The sequence below is a fragment of the Aulonocara stuartgranti genome, assembly GCF_965226115.1.
Source record: "Aulonocara stuartgranti genome assembly, chromosome: 7".
In the NCBI taxonomy this organism is placed as follows: Eukaryota; Metazoa; Chordata; class Actinopteri; order Cichliformes; family Cichlidae; genus Aulonocara; species Aulonocara stuartgranti.
In genome coordinates this window covers 8,815,283-8,835,986 of record NC_138945.1, presented here as the reverse complement: position 1 = coordinate 8,835,986, position 20,704 = coordinate 8,815,283, and the positions used below count along the sequence as shown (strand labels likewise).

Genomic DNA, 20,704 nt, shown 5'->3' with positions numbered 1-20,704 from the left:
TAACTTTTTTACAGTGTCTCCCTGTCCTCAGACTTCTATATATTCTTCTGTAATAGATAACTATACGCTATCATTGCAATCTACACTACAGCTCAAAGGTTTGAAGTCAGTTTTCACCTGGTTTATAACCATGTGATCTGTCCACACAGCAGTGATGGTTACTAAAAATGGGCCCATGTATATGTGTGTAGACATTTCCTAATGCATCATGGGTGATTTAACATAAATGATTCATTAAACACACATCTGTGAAAACATTTCTGATCATTTTCATGTAATATTATGTTAAAAGTAAATGTAAATTATTAATTAAAAAGACGACAGTTTGAATCTGACCACAAACCTTTGAGCAGTAGTGTGTGTTGTATGCATGTGTCTGTCTGTATCTGATCAGGATTTTGTCATCAGTGTCAACAAAACGCTCATTTTTTAGCTGTTTCTGTCATCAAAATTTGAGTTGGAGTGTTTTTACACTGATGGCAATCTCTCCCTAACAAGTCCACTTTATTGCGTGCTCATTTTCTCCTATTAGTGGTTCATAGGAGTCTAACTAATGAACTGTATGCATGTTTCCTAATCTGTCACACTTATCAGTGGCTCATGGTTGCTTAAGGCCTATGTCTGTACTTGACCACAGAGGCAGAGCATCATTCAACCTGCCAGCTGCCTATCTTGGGAGCTTTTCAAGGATGACAGACTCCACTTTCTCTGCAGCAAGACAGCTCATAACTTTTTTACAGTGTCTCCCTGTCCTCAGACTTGTATATGTTCTTCTGTAATAGATAACTATACACTATCATTGCAATCTACACTACAGCTCAAAGGTTTGAAGTCAATTTTCACCTGGTTTATAACCATGTGATCTGTCCACACAGCAGTGATGGCTACTAAAAATGGGCCCATGTATAAGTGTGTAGACATTTCCTAATGCATCATGGGTGATTTAACATAAATGATTCATTAAACACACATCTGTGAAAACATTTCTGATAAACTTTGCCTAATTTTATGTTATAGCAAATATAATTTTAAAATTAAAACAAGAATGTTTGATTCTGACCACAAACTTTTGAGCAGTAGTGTGTGTTGTATGCATGTGTCTGTCTGTATCTGATCAGGATTTTGTCATCAGTTTCAACAAAACGCTCATTTTTTAGCTGTTTCTGTCATCAAAATTGAGTTGGAGTGTTTTAACTCTGATGGCAATCTCTCCCTAACAAGTCCACTTTATTGCGTGCTCATTTTCTCCTATTAGTGGCTCATACGTATATAATTAGGAAACATGCATTAAGTCAGTGGTCCTCAACCTTTTTTGCGCCACGGACCGGTTTATGCCCGACAATATTTTCACGGACCGGCCTTTAAGGTGTCGCGGATAAATACAACAAAATAAAACTAGTACCGGTACCGGAAAAAAAGAAGATTTATTTATGACACACTTGAAAAGACCCAGGGACACCGAGTTAACGATAAAAACGATAACAAAATAACTCTGAATACCGATAAAAACCCTGAAAACCATACATTTCACAACTGAGCCTCAACTCTCGCGGACCGGCACCTTTCCGAGGCCCGGGGGTTGGGGACCGCTGCATTAAGTGCACTAATTTCTCACACTTATCAGTGGCTCATGGTTGCTTAAGGCCTATGTCTGTACTTGACCACAGAGGCAGAGCATCATTCAACCTGCCAGCTGCCTATCTTGGGAGCTTTTCAAGGATGACAGACTCCACTTTCTCTGCAGCAAGACAGCTCATAACTTTTTTACAGTGTCTCCCTGTCCTCAGACTTCTATATATTCTTCTGTAATAGATAACTATACACTATCATTGCAATCTACACTACAGCTCAAAGGTTTGAAGTCAATTTTCACCTGGTTTATAACCATGTGATCTGTCCACACAGGAGTGATGGTTACTAAAAATGGGCCCATGTATAAGTGTGTAGACATTTCCTAATGCATCATGGGTGATTTAACATAAATGATTCATTTAACACACATCTGTGAAAACATTTCTGATCATTTTCATGTAATATTATGTTAAAAGTAAATGTAAATTATTAATTAAAAAGACGACAGTTTGAATCTGACCACAAACTTTTGAGCAGTAGTGTGTGTTGTATGCATGTGTCTGTCTGTATCTGATCAGGATTTTGTCATCAGTGTCAACAAAACGCTCATTTTTTAGCTGTTTCTATCATCAAAAATTGAGTTGGAGTGTTTTAACTGTGATGGCAATCTCTCCCTAACAAGTCCACTTTATTGCGTGCTCATTTTCTCCTATTAGTGGTTCATAGGAGTCTAACTAATGAACTGTATGCATGTTTCCTAATCTGTCACACTTATCAGTGGCTCATGGTTGCTTAAGGCCTATGTCTGTACTTGACCACAGAGGCAGAGCATCATTCAACCTGCCAGCTGCCTATCTTGGGAGCTTTTCAAGGATGACAGACTCCACTTTCTCTGCAGCAAGACAGCTCATAACTTTTTTACAGTGTCTCCCTGTCCTCATACTTCTATATGTTCTTCTGTAATAGATAACTATACGCTATCATTGCAATCTACACTACAGCTCAAAGGTTTGAAGTCAGTTTTCACCTGGTTTATAACCATGTGATCTGTCCACACAGCAGTGATGGTTACTAAAAATGGGCCCATGTATAAGTGTGTAGACATTTCCTAATGCATCATGGGTGATTTAACATAAATGATTCATTAAACACACATCTGTGAAAACATTTCTGATAAACTTTGCCTAATTTTATGTTATAGCAAATATAATTTTAAAATTAAGACAAGAATGTTTGAATCTGACCACAAACTTTTGAGCAGTAGTGTGTGTTGTATGCATGTGTCTGTCTGTATCTGATCAGGATTTTGTCATCAGTGTCAACAAAACGCTCAGTTTTTAGCTGTTTCTATCATCAAAATTGAGTTGGAGTGTTTTAACTCTGATGGCAATCTCTCCCTAACAAGTCCACTTTATTGCGTGCTCATTTTCTCCTATTAGTTGCTCATACGTATATAATTAGGAAACATGCATTAAGTCAGTAGTCCTCAACCTTTTTTGCGCCACGGACCGGTTTATGCCCGACAATATTTTCACGGACGGGCCTTTAAGGTGTCGCGGATAAATACAACAAAATAAAACTAGTACCGGTACCGGGAAAAAAGAAGATTTATTTATGACACACTTGAAAAGACCCAGGGACACCGAGTTAACAATAAAAATGATAACAAAATAACGCTGAATACCGATAAAAACCCTGAAAACCATACATTTCACACCTGAGCCTCAACTCTCGCGGCCCGGCACCAAACGACTCACGGACCGGCACCTTTCCGAGGCCCGGGGGTTGGGGACCGCTGCATTAAGTGCACTAATTTCTCACACTTATCAGTGGCTCATGGTTGCTTAAGGCCTATGTCTGTACTTGACCACAGAGGCAGAGCATCATTCAACCTGCCAGCTGCCTATCTTGGGAGCTTTTCAAGGATGACAGACTCCACTTTCTCTGCAGCAAGACAGCTCATAACTTTTTTACAGTGTCTCCCTGTCCTCAGACTTCTATATATTCTTCTGTAATAGATAACTATACACTATCATTGCAATCCACACTACAGCTCAAACGTTTGAAGTCAATTTTCACCTGGTTTATAACCATGTGATCGGTCCACACAGGAGTGATTGTTTCTAAAATTTGGCGCACGTATAAGTGTGTTGACATTTCCTAATGCATCATGGGTGATTTAACTTCAATGATTAATTAAACAAACATCTGTGAAAACATTTATGATCATTTTCATGTAATATTATGTTAAAAGTAAATGTAAATTATTAATTAAAAGACAACAGTTTGAAACTGACCACAAACTTTTGAGCAGTAGTGTGTGTTGTATGCATGTGTCTGTCTGTATCTGATCAGGATTTTGTCATCAGTTTCAACAAGACGCTCATTTTTTAGCTGTTTCTATCATCAAAATTGAGTTGGAGTGTTTTAACTCTGATGGCAATCTCTCCCTAACAAGTCCACTTTATTGCATGCTCATTTTCTCCTATTAGTGGTTCATAGGAGTCTAACTAATGAACTGTATGCATGTTTCCTAATCTGTCACACTTATCAGTGGCTCATGGTTGCTTAAGGCCTATGTCTGTACTTGACCACAGAGGCAGAGCATCATTCAACCTGCCAGCTGCCTATCTTGGGAGCTTTTCAAGGATGACAGACTCCACTTTCTCTGCAGCAAGACAGCTCATAACTTTTTTACAGTGTCTCCCTGTCCTCAGACTTCTATATATTCTTCTGTAATAGATAACTATACAGTATCATTGCAATCCACACTACAGCTCAAACGTTTGAAGTCAATTTTCACCTGGTTTATAACCATGTGATCTGTCCACACAGGAGTGATGGTTACTAAAAATGGGCCCATGTATAAGTGTGTAGACATTTCCTAATGCATCATGGGTGATTTAACATAAATGATTCATTAAACACACATCTGTGAAAACATTTCTGATAAACTTTGCCTAATTTTATGTTATAGCAAATATAATTTTAAAATTAAGACAAGAATGTTTGAATCTGACCACAAACTTTTGAGCAGTAGTGTGTGTTGTATGCATGTGTCTGTCTGTATCTGATCAGGATTTTGTCATCAGTTTCAACAAGACGCTCATTTTTTAGCTGTTTCTATCATCAAAATTGAGTTGGAGTGTTTTAACTCTGATGGCAATCTCTCCCTAACAAGTCCACTTTATTGCGTGCTCATTTTGTCCTATTAGTTGCTCATACGTATATAATTAGGAATGATGCATTAAGTCAGTGGTCCTCAACCTTTTTTGCGCCACGGACCGGTTTATGCCCAACAATATTTTCACGGACCGGCCTTTAAGGTGTCGCGGATAAATACAACAAAATAAAACTAGTACCGGTACCGGAAAAAAAGAAGATTTATTTATGACACACTTGAAAAGACCCAGGGACACCGAGTTAACGATAAAAACGATAACAAAATAACGCTGAAAACCGATAAAAACCCTGAAAACCATACATTTCACACCTGAGCCTCAACTCTCGCGGCCCGGTACCAAACGACTCACGGACCGGCACCTTTCCGAGGCCCGGGGGTTGGGGACCGCTGCATTAAGTGCACTAATTTCTCACACTTATCAGTGGCTCATGGTTGCTTAAGGCCTATGTCTGTACTTGACCACAGAGGCAGAGCATCATTCAACCTGCCAGCTGCCTATCTTGGGAGCTTTTCAAGGATGACAGACTCCACTTTCTCTGCAGCAAGACAGCTCATAACTTTTTTACAGTGTCTCCCTGTCCTCAGACTTCTATATATTCTTCTGTAATAGATAACTATACACTATCATTGCAATCTACACTACAGCTCAAACGTTTGAAGTCAGTTTTCAGCTGGTTTATAACCATGTGATCTGTCCACACAGGAGTGATGGCTACTAAAAATGGGCCCATGTATAAGTGTGTAGACATTTCCTAATGCATCATGGGTGATTTAACATAAATGATTCATTAAACACACATCTGTGAAAACATTTCTGATAAACTTTGCCTAATTTTATGTTATAGCAAATATAATTTTAAAATTAAGACAAGAATGTTTGAATCTGACCACAAACTTTTGAGCAGTAGTGTGTGTTGTATGCATGTGTCTGTCTGTATCTGATCAGGATTTTGTCATCAGTTTCAACAAGACGCTCATTTTTTAGCTGTTTCTATCATCAAAAATTGAGTTGGAGTGTTTTAACTCTGGTGGCAATCTCTCCCTAACAAGTCCACTTTATTGCGTGCTCATTTTCTCCTATTAGTGGCTCATAGGAGTCTAACTAATGAACTGTATGCATGTTTCCTAATCTGTCACACTTATCAGTGGCTCATGGTTGCTTAAGGCCTATGTCTGTACTTGACCACAGAGGCAGAGCATCATTCAACCTGCCAGCTGCCTATCTTGGGAGCTTTTCAAGGATGACAGACTCCACTTTCTCTGCAGCAAGACAGCTCATAACTTTTTTACAGTGTCTCCCTGTCCTCAGACTTCTATATATTCTTCTGTAATAGATAACTATACACTATCATTGCAATCTACACTACAGCTCAAAGGTTTGAAGTCAATTTTCACCTGGTTTATAACCATGTGATCTGTCCACACAGGAGTGATGGTTACTAAAAATGGGCCCATGTACAAGTGTGTAGACATTTCCTAATGCATCATGGGTGATTTAACATAAATGATTCATTAAACACACATCTGTGAAAACATTTCTGATAAACTTTGCCTAATTTTATGTTATAGCAAATATAATTTTAAAATTAAGACAAGAATGTTTGAATCTGACCACAAACTTTTGAGCAGTAGTGTGTGTTGTATGCATGTGTCTGTCTGTATCTGATCAGGATTTTGTCATCAGTGTCAACAAAACGCTCATTTTTTAGCTGTTTCTATCATCAAAATTGAGTTGGAGTGTTTTAACTCTGATGGCAATCTCTCCCTAACAAGTCCACTTTATTGCGTGCTCATTTTCTCCTATTAGTGGCTCATAGGAGTCTAACTAATGAACTGTATGCATGTTTCCTAATCTGTCACACTTATCAGTGGCTCATGGTTGCTTAAGGCCTATGTCTGTACTTGACCACAGAGGCAGAGCATCATTCAACCTCAATTCAAATATTATTCCTTAAAACTTGCATAGATCACCAATTATGAATGACGATTGATTAAATATTAACTGGTGTATGGATTGCAACAATAATAGCGAGTGTGTAGATTATATTACCTTTCCTCAGTTTATCACATTAAATCTCAGCTTACTAGTGACCCAGCATTTTTCTAAGTACAGAAGCGCTAAACAACATCATTTTTTCAAGTAATATAAAAATCATCTTTATATATTACCTTTTTAAACATCCCATTTTTCTTTCTAATGTCATTAAAACAATTTTGCACATTTGAATAACAGTAGTCAGACCTCCAGATCTTTTAAGCTTTCAGTTTTTTTCTCAGTGTCACACATGGATTAGTTTTCGTCTATTTCAATAAGAAAGTCAAATCTTCAAACCCTAAAGCAATCTTTGTTTCTTTCAATCATTCCAATATTTTTCATCTTCTGTTATATAATTGCAGTTAACCAGGGCTTAGCTACTCTGATCTACAGGAATTTTGGGGGTGTGGATACCCATTTTCTTTTTTTCACAGGTGCGGAGCCTTTTTCTACAAAATTACGAATAAACTGCATTTTTTAAAATTACCTTTAACATAAATGTAGACTGACAAGTAACTCAACCTTTAACACAGTGATCAGTAGAGAAGAAAGAAAATAACCCATTTCAAAATTTCTAGTTCAGATCAAAATTATTGTTCTGATTAAGGAAACAGTAAATCTGGCCACATTATTGTCCCGATCCTCCAATTTTCCCTTTCCAATGTGACTAAATAAAATGCAACTTTTTTTTTTTAAATAAAAGCAGTTGCACACCCAGATATTTCTTACAGTAAAAATCCTCCAACAACCTTTCAAAAGAAAATTTTTTGTCTTTCCTCAATTTTGAGACCAACTGAACCCACAAACCTGAAGCTGCAGACCCCAAACTAACCAAATTTAATGTTTCCTTAATCAGCACAGTAATTTTTAAGTCTTTATGTGTTATGTTTACTCACAGTTTTGATGCTTGCTTCTTCGACTTGACCCACGATTAGCTCTGCACCATCGCTCTGCTGTTTCCTCTCTCCTCATGCTTCTCCTTCATGCGTCCTGTCCTCAAATATAATCCAAACTGCCTCCTTGTTTCCTCCTTGACTTGTATTCGCAAAATTTCCAGTTAAATTAAGAGTAATCCAGAAAAGTTTTCCTGCTTCAAAAGCTCTTCCAGTTGCCTGTCTTCTTGTCCTCCTTCAAATGTGCATTTTATGAATTTGTATTTATTTGACTTCATATTGCCATGACAACATAACACAGAGCATCATGGTAGATTAAAGCAGGTGGTTCTGTCCGCTACAGAAATGCTGATAAACTCAATTTATTTGAGTTGTCTTAACTTAGAAAAACTAAGTAAGATGGAAGTTTTTCTTCTCAGTGTGGAAGGATGAAAGATGTGTTTTGAAAATGCCACGTCACTACCGTCCTCCTCCATAGCACGGATCAGTCCGCATGTTCATGGTTCCAGCATTTTTTATGGAATATGTTGAGCAAACCTAGAAAAGCGTCAGCTCAAGGGATTATTGTTGTCATTGCTGTGGATCTTTACCTGATACACTGACTTGGTGAGTAAATGTTTACTCTTATTCAAACTGATTTTGTGGCTTCTCTTAGTTTAGCACCAGGTTTATAATCGTGCTAGCTAGTTAGTGTTAGCCTAGCGTTGCTGCTGCGGCTGGGCTCATGTTACTTAAAAATTAACACCACAGCCTTAAAAACCTTATATAAAAATATGTCTGTGAAATTTTCTGTTGATTGTTTGAAATAAAAAAGTGAGATAAGAGCCCAGACAAAATTCTTCGGGGGGGTGAAAACAATAAGCCAAGAGTTAGCTGTGCTTGCGGACTCTTATCAAGCCTTGACCTCCCGGTCAGTTGGGTAACAGAGCTCTCCGAAAACGTGGAAGCACTTTTGCAAATATGTGATATTTTGATAAATTAAGTAGATATTTGAGCATTACACAGCTACATTCTCCGCTGAAAATATCTTAAAAGGTTATTTTGTGACCCAGAAAGGGTAATCTAGGGGAAAGGAGGATCGCATATGTCGGCCATGGTTGTCGGAGCCTGTGCGTACTTGTAAGCTCGCCAATGGCGGAGGAGCGCGGCTTATTGCTTTTTCTGGGTCACAAAATCAACTTTTAAGATATTTTCAGGCGAGAATGTAGCTGTCGAAAGTTCAAATATCTGCTCGATTTATCAAGACATCACATATTTGCAAAAATGCCCCGACGTTTTCTGAGATGTCCATTTTTTTCATGCTTTGTGGCACCTTGAACATCTGTGGCATCTATTAATGTCAAATCTAGCCTTTATTTAACAACATAAGCAAACTCTATGTTACAATGATTGCACAGCCATTAAGGATCAAATCGGTTTCTGAAAAATGTTCTGTTTTTTCTCCCTCTGCTTGCTTCTTCCTGTCTTTGAGGCTCGGGACCAGCACTCCTGCTGTTGGACAGAAAGACATCAACTCAGTGGTAAGTATTTTGGTTTTCCAATATATTAGCAACTGTCAGTGACATTTATATTAATCAGGCTGAACTTTAGATCAGCCTGTTTTACTTATTGTTTTATTTGTTTTTTGGTTTGGGGAAGTTGTTTCTTTACTGATCTTTTCCTGTCTTCTGTTATTAGACTTGAGATATGACTGCACTAGGCTGTTGCTGGTGACTCCAGTTAATTCTACAAGACATGCTGTGTAAGTAAACAAACAACAACAGTTTGGTCTGCATTTCTTGAAAGATCACATCCCCCAAACTTAGTTTAGAGGGTCTACACTGAATATAGTGAAGTCTGCAAATTTTCTAACAGCAAAATTTGTTTTGTGCCCAAATCATTTTGCACATCATTAGAATGAAAGTTATTGGCCATGTTTGCATAGCCCTTTTTAAAATGATGCTTTCATGACATTATTGTGTGTCGGGTGGGGGTCAGGGCTATCCAGACTGACAATTGGGACATTGAATGTCACCTCTCCGGTGGGGAAGGAGCCTGAGATTGTCCAAATTGGAGTCTGTTTTATACCAAATGCAGAAAAAAAATTTTTAAGAAAGCAATTAAGTTCATGTTCCAAAAAATATGATTGTTTGCTTGCAGGACACCAGGAGAGATGAGTCCTCCGTCACAGATGGTGTGGTCAGTGAAGATGGTCGCCTGCAGGTTCAAGCTCACTGCATCTCCAACCCACATCCACTGCCACTGTACTTAAGGGAAGTTAAAGACTTTCTTCTGCACCTACATTTGGATCACCTCGATCCATGATAGTCATTCAGGCAGTAATGCCTGGACTGGAAACAAGCCATCCTTAAAACATTACAACATTCCAGCTCATGTGTTGGAATGCAAAACAAATGTGTTGTTTAAATTAGAGACTGCACTTGTGACAGAACAACAAATATTTTATTTTGATTATATAAGTAATGAAAGTACAAAACAAACTTGTGGTAGGCCTAAACTTATTTTCAGAATAATTACATCTGCGACTTTGTTTCATTGTAAGATTATAACAGTGATGGCAATATAATTGTTTGTTGTTCAGCAGAACAGTGTCCAGTATGTTGGCTGTTATACTTTGTTGTGTTTGAAAATAAAAGTTGGTCTGATTTTAACATCATGACAAAAAGTGTTGTTAATTATTTTTAATCATATTCAGGTTACCACAAATTGTTTTTTCATTTAGTTGAACTTGAAATGTTTGTCAGTAAGTAAACAATTAGCACTGTACAGTCAGAAATATCAAGTTATTCTTAATACTGCAGACTTGCACTGTATAAGTTGTCCTAACAGGCATCTTAAGTAAGCTTTACTTAGTTTTTTTGAGGCAATGAGTTTCCTTAATTTTTTTGAGTTCTGGGAACTAACAAGGCTTTACAGTGTACTCAAAATGAGTAAGTTGCCCTAACTTGGTCAACTTACGTAAACTTGATCCAATTTTCTTGAGTTCTGGGAACAAATGAGCTTGTACAGAGTACTCAAAATAAATAAGTTGTCCTAATTTAGTCATTTTTAGCTAAGCTTTACTCAATTTTTTTGAGGCAACGAGTTTCCTCAATTTTTTTGAGTTCTAACTAATTAGATTTTACAGTGTGTAAGAGCAGGAATTTAACTACAAACTCTCATAGTTCCCGTCAGTATCATTCATTCTGCTCTGCCTCAATGGTCACAGTGGCTAGTTTAAGTACGTTTGCACCATAGAAATCCACTGATGTTCAGTGAGTCCCTTTGATACATATTTAGACCTTCATAATTTTCAGGGTGCATGAGTGTTACATCTCCATCTCATCCTAAACATTTTACCAACATGTAAAAGGCATACGTCCACAAGATTTTGATTTTTTTAATTGAAACTTGTTTTATTCTGAATAAACGTGTGAGATGGCCCTCGGGCCTCTAAATCCACGTCCAGGTTTGGGTGACTACTTGGATTAGGGGAGTATTATTTAGAGCAATGTTTGTCACTTTGGTTAATTGCTAAACTCAGGCCGTTTTTGTTCAGTCTTTTTCTAACTGAGCTTTCACATTTAACATGCTAACTGAAGCCTGTAGAGTCTGAGCTGTAGCTCTTTTATTTTCTGTATTGTACAGTCTGACTTAGGGGTGGATTTGCTGGGATTGGTGACTGTGTTGCATGTTTTGAATAATCTTCTTCAGAGTAGACTTTTGGTGTAAGCTGATAGTGAATGAAGAAAACTATAAAAAGCTGCTGTGGTTTAAATTTTCCAAGAGAGGTAATGCACATAATGCAGAGACGAGCGCACGGGGGATATCCAAATTCTAGGAAGGCAGCCTGCTGCTGTACACAGGCGGATTCTTCTCAGTCAGAGTTCTTAACAACTTGACTGTTTTCTCCAACCACACAAAGAGTGCTGTTTCCATTCTGGGAAGTCTACTCATTGGTGTAGGTAGCTCTTCAAATTATAAGTAGCTATATATGAGCAGCTATATTAGCTTTGACTTATCATGTGTTAAATATTATACTTTCCTGGTTTAAAATTTATGATGGCTCAAAATTCAAACCTTACAAATTAAAACCCTGAATCATCACCACCTGTGTGAACTACAAGGGTGCCATCATTTTTCTTTTCAATCCATTAAGTACCACATTTTACACACTGAGCAAGAAAGGAAGTGAGCTCTTCATGGTGACCCCAGAAATGTTAATGTATCACTTTCTAGCATACTACTGACACTGCTCGACATCTTCTTTTCTTTTTTTTGCGTGTCCCGTTTGGTTCTTTTGCCATCAGAATTATTGTGTAAAGACAAAGAAAGATGCCCAACAGATTTACTTTACCAAATGGACCATCCCAGCCTTGCCTTAATGATCTATTTGATTCACCTTTGCTTTTATTGTTTATTTTGTTTTATTTTCACTTGCTAAACATGGGACAGATTTGACTGCGGGAAAGAAAATGGAGAAAGAAAGAGGGAAAGAAAAACAGCGGGGAAGAGGAACGTGATAAAGGACAAAAAAGAAAAACAAACAGACAAAAAAATACATATATCAATCACCTGGATCACCTGTCAGGAAAGAAAAAAGAGAAAACGAGCAAAAAAAAAAGAGAGCAATATAATAAATAACATCATCGCGATGATCTATGTGAATATAACAGTAAATACTAAATATTGAATATTATTGTGCAGCACGTAAGATCGACAGCGCACAGTGTGCTTTGAGGTAGGAGCCAGAGTGACGGGGGGGGGGTGTCACTGCTCGACATCTCACAGTACAGTATAAGAGTCCCGCCACAAGGAGACACAAAAGGCTTTCAAACCAACAGTTTCTGCTTCCAAAGTGGCGCCAGCCGTCACCACTGATCATCGTACTTATGTAACATAAACTGTGGATGCATGTTTAAGTTGATACATCACTTAAAGCCACCACTGTTCAGGCATCACATCTGTCCATTAGGTTTCCCTTTCATACTCAACATTTTTATCCCTGGGTACTAACTTTTTTGTTTTCGCTGACTGTTTATTTATTTGTTTGTTTGTCTAATGCTCTTGTTGCACTGCTAAATAGGCTGTAGCCAACATGATTTATAAAGGGATTATAAAATCTAAGAAATTACTGCATTATTTCACCTACTCTTATTAAACTCACTTTCCTAAAAACTGATTGCAGCTTCTACTTTGTTTAGTCAATGTTATGTCTCTAAATTATTTCATATCATTCATGGGAGATATGCTTGATAAATGATAAGTTAACAAGTCACTGCTACCAGCCTAATCAATTCATTGGGGCGACCTGCGTGTTGTGTTGCATTGTCTGATTTGGTCATAGTGTGTAAACACCTCTAGAGGCCACTGTTGTATAGCTGCTGCAAACTGAACGTGCCCGTACCAGAGGTTATACTTAAAATGGCAGCTGCCAGGAAGTCTCTTTGGACATTTGTGTTCGCCCTTTATGAAATAGATATGTTGTATTACAAGGTACTAATGCACCCTTGCATTGGTAAAATAAATTCTACTAGAATAGCTGATACTCCCTTACAGAAGATTTATTTTGACCTTTCTAAAGCCTTCTTTAAAAATTAGAAAATAAAATGAAAACAGGCATATCAAAACAAGCCTACTAGAAATACTTCTCTGCATTACATCCTAACACTTGGCTAAATCCTAATATGTAATTCTGGTTTAATAGTTTATTTCACTAAATGTGATTATGCACTGAAAAAAAACATGTTGGTTTAGATAATTCAATAGTGGACACTGGTTGCACACAGATGTTTTGCTTTGGCACGAACTTAAACTATTGAGGTGAATTAACACAAGTTATTCATATTCAATAAACCTGTGCAATTTGTGTTGATAAAATATGATTGAAACATGTTTTGGTGAAGTAATTTGAGCTCCTGGATATTTTAATCCTTCACAATTTTCACACTTTATTCCAACACTATTCAGTAACTTTTACCCAAATACTATTTGGTCACTGAAATACTATATGTTATCTTGTCTGTGAAGGTTCTCAGTCATCCAGGTCATCGTAGTCAAAGGAGCTTGCAACTTCTTTAAGTTACGTCTTCAAGTAACTTAAAGAAGTCCAGATGCTTTTCTTTGCAAGCTTCTTTAACTACATGTTATCTTCAAATTACATGTTGGTATTACATTCCAAATATTTTCCAGTGAAGGCCTTATAACAGATTGTATTGTTCTCTTCCAAGATTGTTGCCAGCATCCCCTAGTAACCTTTCAAAACAAAAACGCTAATATCACTGCAGTGACAGTAGGTAAACCAGGGGTCTCAAACTCACGGCTCAGGGGCCACCTGCGGCCCACGTCACCCCTACTTGCCACCCCTACTGTTGACGTGAAGAAAGGAAATGCAATTTGGCCCTTGAAGTTAGTTTTTGTTACGGGGGATTTTGTGGAAATTGAAAATAAGTTGTTTAAAAAGCAAAAATGTTTTAAAATGAGGGCAATATGAGCAGAGAGTAAAAACATGTTGAGGGATTGGCTGTATTAGTTCAGTGAGAGAGTTATATGTAAAGAAAACAATTTTCACTAGCAGTCAAAAACTAATGTGTTCACTTATGTCTGCATTTTTATTTTGTTAAATATGGACAAAACTATTGTAGAAATGCTTCCACGTGTCTGGCCAGAAAGAGAGTATCTTTCCTTTTTATTTGTTAGTTCAATAACAAGGTTTCAGTTAGTTAAGAGTGAGAAGTTTTTTGCATTCACATTTGCAGTTTTGTTATACAATATTTGAAACTTAAAACAAACAAACAAAACACTACATTTTCTGAAAGATTTGTGGGTGTTTTCTTGTTTGTTTGTTTTTGTACTACTTGAACACTAAAGTGGCCCTCCAATGACATGACAGTACCAGCAGTGGCCCACAGCTCATTTAAGATTGACACCCCTGCTTTAAGGTGTTATTATGTGGATATGTTGGTTTTATTTAGTTGCTGTCAACAAGTGGAAGGTAACCTAATGAAGCCTGTTATGTCTTTCTGTGGCTCAGAAGTTGGAAATTTCAATAACAGTGCGTTATCCAATTACTCAGATTGTCAGAGGAGTTCACATTTCCCTATATACTCGATTAAAATACCCCATCTTCGATCCATCCCATACAGGTCACCCTGACAACACTGAGCAGTCCCTTCAGTGACAGGCTGCTGCTGCTGTCAGACTGTACACTGCACAACAGCAGTGAATGTACACCACATATGAACACACTGGGGTCTTTACATATATCAGTGTGCAATACTAAATACCTGCTACTATTAACACCCAAACACTGCACTATGTTTCATTCTTCTTCTACTAGTAATCTGTATAATTGCATCATATATGTGTATATATGTATGTCTGTATATGTATGTGTGTGTATTTGTGTGTGTGTGTGTGTGTGTACGTGTGTGTGTGTATGTGTAGATAGATAGATAGATAGATAGATAGATAGATAGATAGATAGAGTGATTTACATATACAAGTACATATCTATTCATTGTACCTGCATAGTCTATATTTCTTCTATTTTTGCAAAGCATTATTGCTGTTAGGTATGCTGCATGTGTTCATTTGTTCCTGCCTTGTGTACTCTGCTGCAGTAACTGTAAATGCCTGCAAAGCCACTTTACTTTGCGCGTTTATTTTGAAGAGTACCTTAGCACTTCCTCTTTTATTGTGTCAGACTTCCTGTTCTGTTCTCAGTGGAACGACACAAACACGTTGCTTCAGAGTGAGTAAAAACGTTAATTTGAAAATACTCATGCAAAAATGATGTATTTTATTTATCTGTCACATGCTATAACTTTGAAAGTTTACTCAATGTGGTTGAATTCGTTTTTTATTGTATATGCATGTCATTTGTTTGTGGTGTGGAAAGACTGGCTAAGAGATGTGCATGGAGGAGGTTGGCTAGCTGATTCAGCATGATTAGCACCCTTGGAAGCAGAAAGAGGTTGGTTAATGATTGCAAACGATTGTTTCCCTGATATTAAACCTTAGTGCAGCATTCGATACTGTCGCCCATAATATCCTATTAGAGCGATTAGAACATGCTGTAGGTATTACAGGTACTGCACTGCAGTGGTTTGTATCATATCTATCTAATAGACTCCAGTTTGTGCATGTAAATGGAGAGTCTTCTTCACACACTGAGGTTAATTATGGAGTTCCACAGGGTTCAGTGCTAGGACCAATTCTGTTTACATTATACATGCTTCCCTTAGGCAGTATCATTAGAAGACATAGCATACATTTTCACTGCTATGCAGATGACACCCAGCTCTATCTGTCCATGAAGCCAGATAACACACACCAATTAGTTAAACTGCAGGAATGTCTTAAAGACATAAAGACCTGGATGGCCGCTAACTTTCTGCTTCTTAATTCAGATAAAACTGAGGTTATTGTACTCGGCCCTGAAAAGCCTAGAAATATGGTATCTAACCAGATTCTTACTCTGGATGGCATTACCTTGGCCTCCAGTAACGCTGTGAGGAACCTTGGAGTCATTTTTGTCCTTCAATGCACATATTAAACAAATATGTAAGACTGCGTTCTTCCATTTGCGCAACATCTCTAAAATTAGAAATATCCTGTCTCAGAGTGACGCTGAAAAACTAGTTCATGCATTTATTACTTCCAGGCTGGACGACTGTAATTCATTATTATCGGGATGTCCAAAAAACTCACTGAAAAGCCTTCAGCTAATCCAAAATGCTGCAGCAAGAGTCCTGACAGGGACTAGAAAGAGAGAGCATATTTCTCCTGTTTTGGCTTCCCTTCATTGGCTTCCTGTTAAATCCAGAATTGAATTCAAAATCCTGCTCCTCACATACAAGGTCTTAAATAATCAGGCCCCATCTTATCTTAATGACCTTGTAGTACCATATCACCCTATTAGAGCACTTCGCTCTCGCTCTGCAGGCCTACTTGTTGTTCCTAGAGTATTTAAAAGTAGAATGGGAGGGAGAGCCTTCAGTTTTCAGGCCCCTCTTCTGTGGAACCAGCTTCCAGTTTGGATTCAGGAGACAGACACTATCTCTACTTTCAAGATTAGGCTTAAAACTTTCCTTTTTGCTAAAGCATATAGTTAGGGCTGGACCAGGTGACCCTGAATCCTCCCTTAGTTATGCTGCAATAGACATAGGCTGCCGGGGGATTCCCATGATGCATTGAGTTTTTCCTTTCCAGTCACCTTTCTCACTCACTATGTATTAACAGACCTCTCTGCATTGAATCATATCTGTTATTAACCTCTGTCTCTCTTCCACAGCATGTCTTTATCCTGTTTTCCTTCTCTCACCCCAACCGGTCGCAGCAGATGGCCCCGCCCCTCCCTGAACCTGGTTCTGCCGGAGGTTTCTTCCTGTTAAAAGGGAGTTTTTCCTTCCCACTGTTGCCAAAGTGCTTGCTCATAGGGGGTCATATGATTGTTGGGTTTTTCTCTGTATCTATGAAGCGCCTTGAGGCGACTTATGTTGTGATTTGGCGCTATATAAATAAAATTGAATTGAATTGATGTATTTAAGAGACAGAAAGGTTGTCGTTAATTCATTTTATTAAATGCTGTAACATAAATAGTTTAAAAACTATTGATTTATGTCAATATCACTATTTGAGTTAATCAAAATAATTTTCTATAGTAAAATGTGAACATTTCTGCACTTTCTACTTGAATGTTTAATGGTATTTGTTTGTGCATCTTTATAGTTTTCACGGTGCCATATTGTCGGTGGTTTAAAGAGGAGAGAATAAAGTTGCATCAGTTGAAGCTCCCTGCGTCTGCGTCACGAGTGGTAATTCCAAGTGGGCAGCTACAGTAACAATTTGAATTTCCCAATTTATCTGAACTGTATCTAAACCCAGCTCATATCTGGCTACATTTTCTGCTGAGCATCCAAATCACACTGGACTGAAGTTTACACTGTATAATGCCTGATTTCTTGTAAATATTTAACGAAATATATATTGATAAAAATGCTTAACAGGCCACAGTGAACAATGGAAAATAAAATTTAAATAAATAATTAAAAACACTCAAAAAAACTCAAAAAAACTCAAAAATATATATTTTTTAGAGATGTCTTAACCTGGTTATGCTGTACCATCCAGATGAAGTCGTGAGCCAAAGATCCTTTAAGTTTCATCTAATGAACTTACCTTTTCCTACATATGAGAAATGATCTGGTGTGAAGTAAATCGGGTTTGTATATATGTAGCCTCAGATGAGCATGAAACTTCATTTTTGACCTGCTTAATAGCAGTCTCAAATATTAAAGTATTAAATCACTTAACCAATGCAGCAGCTGAAATATGACACCAAAGGCCACTCTTAATACAGACAGAAGTCGGGTAGTCAAAAATCTCTTATTCTGCTTTTTGTATTCTGAACTTCTTGAGTGGACAGCCAACAATCCTACAAATAGACTAGAGGATGTGCTTGAAATGTTTGTTAAAACAAATAACTGGACCTTACTTGTTAAGCTCAATGTTCTGACTGTCACATGGAGTCTTTCAGGTTGTTTTACGTTTACTATCACAAATGAATGTTTTTTTCCCCTAATGAATATACATTTTAGGTCTAAAGTGTCTAAAATCTGCAGTTTTGGAATTTTTCATGTGGGATGACAAAATTAAAAAACAAAGAAAAAAAACACTCCAAAAAAAAACAAGTGATACATGTCATGAAGGACTGAAATAATTTGATTCATAAGACTTTATTTGATATTCACACACACCATATTAACGGTTTCAGATAGTTCATCAGCCATATTGATCAGTCTAAGGCAGGTGGTTTTGTATGCTGAATAAAAATCCTGTCGACAAACGTCAAATGTTACGTACGGTTCAAAATGACTCCCGTACAAGACTGTAGTAAGGTCTACTATTGACCAGTAAGAAACCACCACACTCACACTGCAATGGGGTCCACAAGATTTAGTTTTCTTCCTCCAAGTCAGACTACAGGCTGAGGACACAACTCCGGCCTGGAATCCAAGGCCCAAAGCCATGAACTTCTTCTTTTTGCATGTTGTTGTAAGTTAAAATCCTAATAAAACATCTAATTATATATTTACCTGCTGACTGCAAAACAGCCACCACACCTCCGGCTGTCACTTCTCCTCCATTAGAAGCTGCAGCAGACGACATCATGCCTGCAGCGCAGGAGCCTGCAGCTATTCCAGCTGAGTTGAAACCTGCAGCTCCCAGAAGAGCAGGAGCAGTGACTACAGCACCTACTGCAGGAAGACAAGACATGTATCAGACATGGATCGGGCTTTGATTCAAATTAGTTAAAGATAAATAAACTGCTTACTTGCTCCTGCAGCAGTACACACAGCTGTCACTATAACACAACATAAGAACACACATTAACATCTAACTGGGCCATAGCTCAGCACACAGCTGATCAAGGATTTAGATCAAGTAACTGAGCTACAGAGAAGACGGGGAGGCTCTACACTACGATGGAGTATTAGAGCCACAAGAAAAAAGTTGTTGATATGGACATTACTGTCCCACAACAAACTGCTATAATTACTGTTTCTGCTACAAAATTCCTTATTTAGATGAGTTAGTGAAACAAATTGATCAGCCATTGTGTGATACAACATTCAACCTCTTTATTGCACGAGGATGTAACCATCGATAACCTTGCATCTGTCCATTAGATCGTGGCTCAAGACTTGGCAGTTTGTCTTGTAATTGGAAGGTTGCCGGTTCAAGCCACGGCTCGGACAGTCTTGGTCGTTGTGTCCTTGGGCAAGACACTTCACCTACCGCCTACTAGTAGAGGCCAGAGGGCCCGATGGCGTGATATGGCAGCCTCGCTTCTGTCGGCCTGCCTCAGGGCAGCTGTGGCTACAACTGTAGCTTGCCTCCACTAGTGTGTGAATGTGAGAGTGAATGAATAGTGGAATTGTAAAGCGCTTTGAGGGTCTTGAAAAGCGCTATATAAATGCAATCCATTATTATTATTATTACCAGCCCTTTTTTGGTACAACCTAATACTTATCACCACACTGCGTTTATGAGCTAAAACCAGGGAGTTTTAGCTCATGAGCTAAAACTCCTGTGAAAAGCATTTTAAAGTTGTGTTCTGGTTATTTTAGCTCATGTTTCCTTCTTGCTAAAACCAATTCTGAAGTACGGTTTCACCAACTCAGATGATATACAGTAGCAACCATGGCAGCTTGCCTTGAGACAGCTGTAATCTCCACATTTTGACTTTATTCTCAAAATGATCGATAATACCTTTCTTAACTTTGCCCTAATACTACATCGTATTATCCTCACTGCAGCACAGTTACATGTAATTGTTTCAGGAAGAAACACTTGGTTACTGATCATCAGGATGCTTCACAATGAATACATGTATTGATATGTATTTATGAGTTTTAGAGACAAAAATAAATAAATAAGCAAATAGGTTTGTTAAATGCCCGGCTGTGATGGCTAAGGCTGTCACTGAAACACAAGAAAGAAAATAAAAGATCTCACCACAGCTCAGTCTGGAATAATTAAGACATTATCTGTAATGCTAGAATCATCAACTCATATAATGTAGAGATGATCTGAAAAAGGCAGCTGTACTCACACTGTATATACATAACACTATTTATACCAATTCCATGTGCAATACTCAACTGTATATACATAACACTATTTATTACATATTACTTACGTCTTGTATATTATACATTTTATATATATATATGTTTTTCCTCATGTTAATACTGTCCATATGTACATAGCGCTGCAGAACTGTACCCCCCCCAGCATGTTTACACTGAGTATGAGATGCTCTGTACAACTGTATAGTGACAATAAAGGCATTCTATTCTATTCTATTCTATTCTATTCTATTCTATTCTATTCTATAGACCCATTGTTCCACTCAGGATGAGGAACCTAAGATTGGACTGTGTCTTAAACAGAAGTGAGCATCAGCTGTTATTTCCTGGATAATGAAACTGAATGGGCGTCCCTGGGTCTATGAAGTAAATAAACTTCCTTTAG

At 37.8% G+C, this 20,704-nt stretch overlaps 2 long non-coding RNA genes across 2 annotated transcripts; both read left to right on the top strand.

Moving 5' to 3' along the window:
* The first annotated feature begins 8,159 nt into the window (after nucleotides 1–8,159).
* LOC309712029 lies at nucleotides 8,160–10,335 on the top strand. Its single transcript, XR_014278160.1, has 4 exons — nucleotides 8,160–8,290; nucleotides 9,156–9,204; nucleotides 9,362–9,425; nucleotides 9,824–10,335. It is a non-coding gene; the product is annotated as an uncharacterized lncRNA (long non-coding RNA).
* Nucleotides 10,336–15,370: 5,035 nt separating this feature from the next.
* Nucleotides 15,371–17,191, top strand: LOC309709779. Its single transcript, XR_014277600.1, has 3 exons — nucleotides 15,371–15,416; nucleotides 15,564–15,638; nucleotides 16,959–17,191. It is a non-coding gene; the product is annotated as an uncharacterized lncRNA (long non-coding RNA).
* The last annotated feature ends 3,513 nt before the right edge of the window (nucleotides 17,192–20,704 follow it).